The sequence below is a fragment of the Mustela putorius genome, unplaced genomic scaffold (assembly GCF_011764305.1).
Source record: "Mustela putorius furo isolate JIRA1106 unplaced genomic scaffold, ASM1176430v1.1 tig00003937_pilon_pilon_pilon, whole genome shotgun sequence".
Classification (NCBI taxonomy): domain Eukaryota; kingdom Metazoa; phylum Chordata; class Mammalia; order Carnivora; family Mustelidae; genus Mustela; species Mustela putorius.
The window spans coordinates 3,728,696-3,740,284 of NW_025422082.1; positions in this window are offsets into that span (position 1 = coordinate 3,728,696).

Consider the following 11,589-nt stretch of genomic DNA (forward strand, 5'->3'; position numbering starts at 1 on the left):
ATAAGACATGTAAATGACGTGGGTGGCCTTTAACTGGATTAGAAAAAAGACTGTCTTAAAAGACATTATTGGGACAAGTGGGGAAATTGGACCATATATTAAAGTACTTTACCATTGTTAAATTTTCTGAATATGATTGTATCATGATTACATAGATGTATGCAGCAGTATTTAGAGGTGAAGTGTCATGAATCCGTGACTAACTCTAATGGATTAACAAAAATTTAAAAAGTAAATGTGTGGGTGTCTAGTTCTTCATGAGATTTTTCTGTGGTTTTGAAATACTTCAAGATAAATAGAGGAGGGGAAATGGTGCATAACTGAGGTCACAAGAAAAAAATAGGGATAAGAACAGAAAGAGAACTTAAAACTAGGTGAGCTCTCACTGTGGCTGCATTCAGATGGGGTGTGTTGAAAACATAGGGCACAGAGTGTCACAGTCCCCCAGAGATAAAGATGAGCCCAAAAGTCTGTGCAAGCAGGGGGCTGGGAACAAGAGTCCTCTATTAAACTGTGATCCTTTACAGCACCCTCCCTCAAAGGGGGAGGTAGAAAGAAAAGCTGTCCTCTGCCACAAGGAGATGACAAGGAAGCATGTTCATCTCAGCTTGGACTTGGATGGAAAAAAAAAAAAAAAAGTAGTGTCTGAGAAATTAGACCCACAGGTCTACTCTCACCTGTTTGGGGTTTAATTTTTTCATTTTTCATGTGATACTACAACTGCCAAGATGAGAAAAAAGTGGTCCTCTGTGTGTATAGCACAATTAAAAAATATGGTCCAAGACTATTGCCACCATGACTATCTGGAAGGGACAAAGGCAAGACAAACTCTTAAAGCTGTATAAAATCTGCACAGATAGAACTGCTGAAGATGGGCTCATGGTTCCAAATTGTAAAATATACAAGGAAACAACCCACTATGAGAGAAAGCTAACCCAGAGAGTAGCTTCTGGGTTAGACCACAGAACTTCAACTAAAGTGATTCATAGCTTACAACTATAAAAGTGAAAATACACTAAATAATTTAAAAGCACAAGAAGGAATCAAAACAAAAGAAAATAATACATTCTGAAAATGACTAGGCAGACTTTTAAAAAAGGAAACTGACTTTCTAAAAACAAAAGTATATGTTGGTTTATTCACCAAATCTCAATGCATAGGTTAAAAGAGCACATCTGATATACCTTAGAAAAGAATAAGTGAACTGTACAAGAACTGAGAAAATTATCCAAATGCAGAATTGAGTGAGGAAAAGATGAGGGAAATCCTAGGTTTCCAGTGTTCTCTAGACCTTCTGCTAGGTGGTCTAGAGACCACAGTGAAAAGGTCTATCATGTATCTAACTCAATGTCCAGAAGGAGAGTTTACAGGTGGAAGAGCAACAACATTCAAAGAGAAATCAGTGAGTGTTGGGCTCCTGAGTGGCTCAGTGGGTTAAGTCCCTGCCTTCAGCTTAGGTCATGATCTCACGGTCCTGGGATCCAGGTCTGCATCAGCAAGGAGCCTGCTCCCCCCACCCACCTGTCTCTCTTCCTACTTGTGATCTCTCTCTCTCTCTCTCTCTCTCAAATAAATAAATACATCTTAAAAATCAGTGAGTGTTTTCCAGAACTGATGAGAGATAGGAATTCAGGAAATAGATTCCAGGTTAAGTAAAAAAATAGTTTATACCTAGATCTAGATCCTGTAGACCTCACAGAGTTGGTACAAGTATTATGAACAATACAATATATTAAAAATTGTGGGGTACCAGCACAGGAGTGCTTAGCCTTAAATCCATATTTAAGAAACAAAGGAAAAATGGAAAGTCAGTGGTCTGAGCTTCCATCTCAAGAATCTAGACAAAAATAACAAATAACAAATCAAGTTAACAAATAACAATAACAATCAACAAATCAATATAAAAATAACAAATCACGGGGCACCTGGGTGGCTCAGTGGGTTAAACCTCCACCTTCTACTCAGGTCATGATCTCAGGGTCCTGGGATAGAGCCCTGCATTGGGCTCTCTGCTCGGTGAGGAGCCTGCTTTTCCCCCTCTCTCTGCCTACTTGTGATCTCTGTCAAATAAATAATAAAATCTTAAAAAAAAAAATCAAACCTAAAAATCTAGAGGGAGAAAATGAACATAGCAGGTATTAGTGAAATAGAAAACAAATGTATGACAAAGAAATTTATCAAACCCCAAATCTAGTTCTTTGACGAGATGAATAATATTGAGAAATCTTTAACAAGACTGATGAAGAAAAAAAGACAATATGTTACTGAATCCAGATTTGGCTGCCTATCACTTGAAAGGCCATTACTTGAGAGATGAATTGTTTTTGTTTTTTTGTTTTAAAGATTTTATTTATTTGACAGAGAGAGCACAAGTAGGCAGAGGGAGAGGGAGAAGCAGGTTCTCTGCTCAAGGAGCCCAAGGACTCTGGGATCATGACCTGAGCTAAAGGCAGACATTTAACTGGCTGAACCATCCAGGTACCCTGATGAGTTTTTGATTGGAAAAAAATCTGAGCTTTATTCAGAAGGCCAGTAGCCCAGGGAGAAGACAGACTCTTGATCAAAAGCCAACTCTGAGGTTTCTGCCTCGCTCATGGCTCATTTTTTTTTTAAGGGGTCTTGGGTAGTTAATCAGCAAAAAGAGTGCAGTGGCCTGCAACATTTCTTCATTTCGTGCAGACTCGCTGATGTCAGCTACAAATCGTATCTCAGTGCTTCAAGGTTGTACAGTGAGGGGGTCTGGTTCTTGGTTCATGATGTGCAGGAATGCTCTGTTTTTTTCTGAAGAGGAGGCAAGTTCTACAGATGCACAAAGCCAGGTCAGTAAAATCATTTGTGTGTCCTAAAAAAAAGAAAAATATGTTGCTAAGAAATTGCGGGGCTAGTCAGAAAGCCGAGACATTTTCAGACTTCCTGGCCCCTGTGGCCTGGGAAAATTTGGTCCTTCATTCCTCATGGCTAGTGGTCTGCAGATCTCAAAGAAAGTAAATTAGTTCTGTTACCTATCAAGGGCCTTAGATCAGCAAGTAAGGAATGTGCTAGCTTAAATCAAGTCAACCTTTAAGACTGGTAGGAGTGCTGTTAAAGAGCATCAGTACAGATCATACAGTTATGTTACAGATGTTAAGAGTAACTACACTATTAAAACACAGCTTACCAAACTGACAGAACAAAGATAAAAAAAGCTGAACAATTTGATAGCTAGAGACTGAATCCATTGTTAAAAAGCTCACAAAGAAAACTCCAGGCCAAAACAGCTTCATTTTTTCCCAAGCATTTAAAGAAGAAATAATAGTTTTGCACAAACTCTTATTGAGCAATAGAAACTTAGGGAAGACCTGCCAACTCATTTATGAGGTCAACACCTTCTAGTCACACAAGTCTGACAAAGTATATTACAAAAAAGAAAAGTAATGCATCAACATTAAGGGCAGGTTTATTCCAAGAATACAAGGGAAGTTTAATAGTTGAAAATCAGTCAGGGATCCCTGGGTGGCTCAGTTGGTTGAGCATCTGCCTTCAGCTCAGTTCATGATCTCAGGGTCCTGGGATCAAGCCCCAGTCGGGCTCTCCATTCAGCAGGGAGCCTGCTTCCCTTTCTCTCTTTGCCTGCCTCTCTGCCTACTTGTGATCTCTGTCAAATAAATAAATAAAATCTTTAAAAAAATAAAAAAATTTAAAAAATAAAAATCTGATAATTGTCAACTATAGACCTACCAAGAATATCATATGTAGTGGTGAAATATTGAAAGCTCTCCTGTGGATATTATACTTATTCAACATAGTACTGGAAGTTCTAGCCAGTTTATTAGGCCAAGGAAAAGAAAAAGTATAAGGACTGGAAAAAAAATGAAATAAAGCTGTCTTTATTCACAGGTGATATACAGTTGTGTATATAGCAAATCCAAAGAATCTATAGATAAACTACCTGAAAGAAGGGTTAATTTTAGCGGACACAAGCTCAATATTTGAAAAGTTGATTATATTTTTATGTATTAGCAACAAATTAATAAATAAATAATAAATCAAATAAGTTGAATACCACTTCACCAGAGTTTCTCAGCGTTGGCACAGTTGACACTTTGGAATGGATAAGTATTTGTTGTGGAGGTAAATTAGTCAGCTTGGGCTGCTATTTTAAAAAAAGGTGCAAAATTATTTCTAGTTAAGAACCACTGTTTTACACTGAAAACTATAAAGTAGAGAAAAAATTTAAAGCTCTTAAGTAAATGAAAAAATATGCATGTTCTTTGATTAGAAGATTTAATAGTATAAAAATGCCTGTCCATTCTTCTAAATTCAGTGAAAACTCAATCAAAATCTCAACAGGGTGTGTGTGTGTGTCTGTGTGTGTGTGTAAATGTGCATGCATGTGAAAATTAAAAACCAAATGATACAGAAATCTAAAGTTTCAAGAGTAGCCAAGGTAATCCTGAAGATGAATAAATTTGGAGAATACATGTTTCTGTGTGCCCGTTGCAACTCCATTTTTTAAAACTACTAAAAGAACAGTTATTGAATGAGTAACTTTTTTTTTTTAACAATTTTATAATCTCTATACCCAATGTGGGACTTGAACTCACAGCACTGAGATCAAGAGTGACAAGTCATTGAGTTAGCCTCATGCCCTGAATGAATAAGTTTTAAGCCATTAGAATATAAAAAGGTTATTAGGGAAAACCTGGTGGAAGATAGGAAAGGATAAAAACAGAAGCACAGAAGTCCTGGTTAATAGAAAGTACAGGGATACCAGGGTCGCTCAGTCCATTAAGTGTCTGCCTTTGGCTCAGGTCATGATCCCAGCGTTCTGGGATCAGGGAGTCTGCTTCTCCCTCTGCCTGCTGTTCCCCTGCTTGTGCACGCTCGCTCTCTCGCTCTCTCTCTCTGACAAATAAATAAATACATAAATAATAAATAAAATCTTTTTAAAAAGGTACAAAATTAGATGGTAAAAAAAAGACATAGTAATCATAGATGTAAATGAATTGAACCTGCCAGGTAAAAGAAACTGTCCGATTTTTTACAATAATAAAAGCTACTTCTGAACTGTTTGCAAGAGATAGACTTAAAAAATGACACACAAATTTTTATATTAAAAGATAGAGAAGTGGTGCATCTGTTTTAATACCAAACAAAATAGACTTTAGGGCAAAAATCTATTAGGGTTAAAGATGGTCATAGTTAAATAATAAGAACAATTTACCAGGAAGATCTATCTTTTCTACATTTTTATGAACCCAATAATATAGTTTCAGAGCATGTAAATTAAAGTTGAAATTAAAAAGAAAAATTTCCAGGGGCGCCTGGGTGGCTCAGTGGGTTAAGCCGCTGCCTTCACCTCAGGTCATGATCTCAGAGTCCTGGGATCGAGCCCCGCATCGGGCTCTCTGCTCATCGGGGAGCCTGCTTCCTCCTCTCCCTCTGCCTGCCTCTCTGCCTGCTTGTGATCTCTCTCTGTCAAATAAGTAAATAAAATATTTAAAAAAAAAAAAAAAAAAAAGAAAAATTTCCAAATTACAACTATGGTAGTACATTTTAACACATGTATTCTAACAGAGTGAGATCAACTCAGATATCAAGTAGACCAAAAATTAAGAGGCTCTGTAAGATTTGAAACACACAGCGTGCTTGATCCAATGGCAATATCTTCAATTCTGTATAAAATGATCAGAAACTATGCATTTTTGGGGCGCCTGCTTGACTCAGTCAGTTAAGCAGCTGCCTTCAGCTCAGGTCATGATCCCACGGTCCTGGGATCCCAGCCCTGTGTCTGGCTCCTGCTCAGCGGGGAGCCAGCTTCCTTTCCCTCTGCCCCTCCTCCTTGCTCATAGTCTCTCTCTCAAAGAAATAAATAAAATTTTAAAAAAAGAAACTTCATTTTTTTAAAGCTTTATTTATTTAAGTAATCTCTACACCCAGTGGTAGGGCTTGAACTCATGACCTCGAGATCAAGAGTCCTGCACGCCTCTGACAGAGCCAGCCAGGAACTCTGAGGCAGTTCCTTTTTTACGTATACAGAATATTTACAGAAGCTGGCTGTCTACTAGGACACAAAACAAGTCACAAAAAAGACCAAAAGATCAGAATCATATTCATATTCTCTGATCACAATACAATTAAGTTAGATGGGTACAGAAATGGGTTAATTCTTTTGTTAGTGAGGATATTTTTATTTTATGTGCTATGGGTTGGCATTAAGGTAGGTGTCTTGGATGATGCACTCAAGGAGGTTCACTTAATCCAACGTAATGAAGCCTCTGTCTTCTGCGTACTAATGGAAATACTGGCGGCACATACTGAGGCCATAACTCTGAATCAGACCATGCTAGTTTGAGCAGACATGGCAAAAAACAAGAAGCCGGGAGCCTGGGTGGCTCAGTGGGTTAAGCCTCTGCCTTTGGCTCGGGTCATGATCTCAGGGTCCTGGGATCGAATCTCACATCAGGTTCTCTGCTTGGCAGGGAGTCTGCTTCCTCCTCTCTCTCTCTGCCTACTTGTGATTTCTCTCTGTCAAATAAATAAAATCTTAAATAAATAAATAAAATCTAAAATACTCTGTCTGCTGCAACAAGGCAAAAGAAATGGGTTAATTTAAAGAAGACATATATTTGGCCATTATGAAATAAAAATTATAAATTATATAATTATAATAATTCTATAATATTTATAATTATCTAATATATAATAAATTATATTAGAAAGTAGGAAATGAGGGCACCTGGGTGGCTCAGTCGTTAAGCCTCTGCCTTTGGCTCAGGCCAGGTTCCTAAAATTGCGCCTCGCATCTGCGCCCTGCTCTGCAGGAAGCCTGCTTCTCCCTCTCCCACTCCCCTGCTTGTGTTCCTGCTCTCGCTGTCTCTCTGTCAAATTAATAAATAAAATCTTAAAAAAAATAAAAAAGAAAGTAGAAAATGGGTAGCCACGGGTGCCTGGGTGGCTCAGTGGGTTAAAGCCTCTGCCTTTGGCTCAGGTCATGATCCCAGGGTCTTGGGATGGAGGCCCGCTCAGGCTCTCTGTTCAGCGGGAAGCCTGCTTCCCTTCCTCTCTCTCTGCCTACTTGTGATCTCCGTCAAATATATAAATAAATAATCTTAAAAAAAAAAAAATGGGTAGCCACATCGGCCTCCCTCACTGAACCTGCCAGAAATGCTCCCACATCAGTGTCTTTGTCCATGCTCTCCTCTCGACATATGAAGATGCATGTAATGGGGCTAAAGAGATGCTTAGGGGACAATTGATATTTGTACGTGCTAGTATTGAAAAATGAAGAGAAAAAGACTAAAAATCAATGAGCCACTACAAATCTCAGCCAACCTACTAGCAAAATAGCTTTTAAAAATTTTCCGTATTACCGACTTTGCTTTATCGTCATTTTCCAAGAGTGATTGAATATCAGAAAATCTAACATCATTTACCACCGAGCCACCAGATACGGTCCGGTACGTTGTCCCAGAGCTGCCAGCGGTCCAAGCATCCAGTAAGACCAGAAGTCACGGGCAGGCCTTTATTCACGTAGTGTAAGCAGGAGGCGACAGGAAAGGATGTTGGCTTCCCCGGAGCCCTGTTTTCCCTCCACGAAACAGCAGCGAGTGAAGTTTAGCAGAATCAGTGAAGTGGGGAAGGGAATTGTCTCACGGCTCAGGGAGCCACCAACAAAAAGCCCTCACTGTTTGATGGAGCTGGAAACCCGGGGGTGGCGGGAGGAGGGTAGGGGGAAGGGCTAGAGGCAGAGGCATCTGCCAGTGTCTGAGCTGACCCCGCTGCTCCGCCAGCGAAAACTCCTGGGCGAGGAATGTAGGTCCTGCCGGTGTATGTGAGAGCATGGCTGGGCTAGGCCTAGGGCGCTGAGTCCTCAATGGTGGCTGCCTCCAGGTGGCAATGTACAGGCTGGGCATCAAAGTCTCTTAGGAAGGCAGCTTCCCCACTCCCACCCGCACCCCCTGAGGGCTGCCAGGCAAAGCCTTCACACGTGCCAGTCGTCAGGCCTGAAGCATCACACAGGCTTTGGTCTGGAGCCAGACTCCTCATAGGGTATAGCCTCTGTGTGGCCTGAAGGGGGCTGAAATTCAGTTCCAGCTTCACTGCCAAGCTGTGGGCCCTGGCATGGGGCTGTGTCTACCTGAAGGAAGACACGTGAAGCTACCATATGGCTCCTGACAGCCCTACCCACATGAACAGATTCAAGTAGATCTCACCACGTCTTCAATAGCCACAGAAGAGGCATGTGATAAAATTTCACACTCATCTATGATTTAATAAAGTGAAAAACTAGAGACTAGCAGGAAATTTCCTTAACCTAGTGAAGTGTCTGTGTCCAAATGTCCTCTTCTAAGGGCACCAGCATGTTCAATTAGGGCCAACCCTACAGATTTTAAATGAAGCACATCTTTAAAAGCCCAGGGGGCACCTGGGTGGCTCAGGCGGTTAGGCATCTGCCTTCGGCTTGGGTCATGATCCCGGGGTCCTGGGATCGAGCCCCACGTCACATCGGGCTCCCTGCTCAGCGAGAAGCCTGCTTCTCCCTCTCCTACTCTCCCTGCTTCTGTTCCCTCTCTTACTCTCTCTCTCTCTCTCTCTCTCTCTCTGTGTCAAATAAATAAAATCTTAGAAAAAAAGCCCCAGCTCCAAATACAGTCACATACTGAGATTTCAAGGGCTAGGGCTTCGACATGGAATTTGGAGGGACACAATAGGGATAGAAGGTGGGTGTCAGAAGAGGCCAGTTTGCAGAGGTACATGGGAGATAGTCCCTGCGGGTTCCCAAGGGCTTGAGGTGAGGCGGGAAGGAAAGGGAGGGTAAGAGATGACTGGCCTTGAATAAGAGGGTAGCTGCTGCTCCACTTGCTGAGACGTGGAAGCCAGGGGAGGAATAAACTTGAGGCTTCGTCCGAGACAGAACCCTAAGGCATTCTAGCTTCCAGAAACTAGGAGAAGTGGAGCCCGGAAGAGGAACAGGGAGGAAGCCAGAAACCTGTACTGTCTTGGAAACCGAAAGAGAGCAAGCAAGTTCTATTGATTCTACCCTTTCGTGTCTTTCTTATTTGAGGCAGAGAGAGAGGGGGAGAAGCAGGCTTCCCGCTGAGAAGGGGGCCCGATGTGGGCCTCCATTCCAGGACCCTGGGATCACGACCTGAGCAGAAGGCAGAGGCCTAACCGCCTGAGCCACCCACCGTGCCCCTACCCTTTGCCTTCTGGTGAACTCCTGACTTCTACTCCAACTTGACCTCTACCCTGATTCCACCAGCAGAGGGAGCCTTCGACTCCAGGTGTGGGCCCAAGGGGATGCATTTTCAATGGATAGGATCAAAACAATAAAACCCAGTCTGTTCTTATTATCACCATGTGCTGGCAGTTCTAGTGGGTAATAAATACTTTTCTGAAAAAATAATTTATTGATCTAGGTTCGGAATAATGACTGTGGTTATGTAAGCTTCAAAGGGAACCTATTTATTATTATCTTAAGTAAACCTTATACTTGGAAGCTAATTCAGGGAGTTCACAGCGATATAGTAAGCTGCTACACATTTGTTTTGAAAGTAAGTTCTTGGGGTGTCTGGGTGGCCCCGTCAGGTGAGCGACTGACTCTTCCACTCAGGTCATGATCTCAGGATCTTGAGAGTGACCTCAGTGCTCAGCAAGGATTCTCTCTCTCCCTCCCCCTCAGCCCCAGGCTCCTACACGCCTCCCCCCGCCCCCGCCCCCCCCCCCCGCCGGCCCCCCTCAGGCCCCCGTGGGCACACGCACACAAGCACTTTATACAATAAATAAATCTTTTTTTAAAATCTTAGAATCTTTAAAACTCATTTTAGGTACAGTTCATGTCTTCAATCATTATCATAATACAAATTCCTGTATTTAAACAGTAGATTCAAAATTCAACCAGGATAGCATAGCAATTGTAAATACAAAAGAAAGAGCATGAGTTACAGTACTTATGTCATTTTAATTATGACCACTTGGAGTTTTACTTGTGTCTAGAATTTAAAATACTGAAAGAATACAAAGTGTTTGGTGTATTTTTGTTTGGTAATTGCAAACTTTAGTTCATGCACGATATATTTTGCCAGATTTGAATATCCTTAAATTGAAGTTTATCCTTTTTTAAATGGGAATTGTTGCTAAGCTAACAAACGAATCAAGACAATAATGATTATTACCAATTAGTATGTGAATGTTAACAAAAATAATTTTGTTGTCTAGAGGAGGAAGGCACTTATAAATGAGCCACTCCCCAGGTATCCAATATGCTGATTATGAAATCAAAATGCTCAATATTTCATCTTTGAATATACATATATAAGGACAAAGTTTAATACCTCCTGGGGTGCTTTCTATCCTTGCAGTTTGTAAACTGGGTAAGGAAAAAAATAATCCATTTTTTCTGGCCAGTACAGAGAGACGATGTGGAACATACTAGATGAAATATGGTGGTCTTCACAGTCAGTCAGCTGATGGCTCCGTCTGTATTTTCACAGAAATGGCTCACATGCAGAGTTTCATTTTACTGAGTTTCTTTGAATATTTTCTTTTTCCAAATTCATAGAAAGGAGTGACTTCCTAACTATTCTTTCTTGAGCCCATAAAAGGGTATTAGGGAGTGAATGGCAGAGTTGGGCTCCAGGCCTCCCAGCCCAGCTTGAGCCCAGACAGGTCACACCCACACCTTAGAGTCCAGACATTATGGGCTGAATTGTGTTCGCTCAAGATTCCCGTGTTGAAAGCCTAACCAGCAGGACCCCAGAATGTGACTGTATTTGGATACAGGGCCTTTAAAGTGGTGAGTAGGTGGCGCCTGGGTGGCTCAGTGGGTTAAGCCGCTGCCTTCGGCTCAGGTCATGATCTCAGGGTCCTGAGATCGAGCCCCGCATCGGGCTCTCTGCTCAGCAGGGAGCCTGCTTCCTCCTCTCTCTCTGCCTGCCTCTCTGCCTGCTTGTGATCTCTCTCTGTCAAATAAATAAATAAAATCTTTAAAAAAAAAAAAAAATAAATAAAGTGGTGAGTAGATGAAAAATGAGGCTTTTAGGGGAGGCCTAATCTGGTGTGGCTGATGTCCTTCTAAGACGAGATCTGGAAATACAAAGAGACACCAGGGGCCCATGTGCACAGAGGGACAACCAGGTGAAGAAGCCAGAGACCAGCCACATTGCAAGCCAAAGAGAGAGGTCTCAGAGGAAACCAACCCGGCTAGTTGGTTGATTTGGATTTCCAGCTCCTGGAACTGCAGGGGGAAAAAACCAAAAGTGTGTAAAGCCAGCCACATAGCCTGAAGTATTTTGTGCCGTAGCAAACTAACACATCAGGCATTTGTTTGAACTGAGGGCTCCACAGCTAGAAAGTTTTGGGAAATTACTAGAATAGGGGACAGATCATAGACTCAGACAATTCCTCTGGGTTTGAATCCTGGCTTTGCTTTCTTGTAGCAGAGCAATGCGATGGGCCATGGACTGAATGCTGGGGGCCCAGTTTTATGTCTGTAAAGTGGGAGTGATAACCACTACTCGGTATTTCAGTGGGGATGACACCGAGTAACGTATGGAAAGTGCAAAACCCACTGTGGGAGCCCAGTAAATGAGGCTGCTGAGCCAAAGG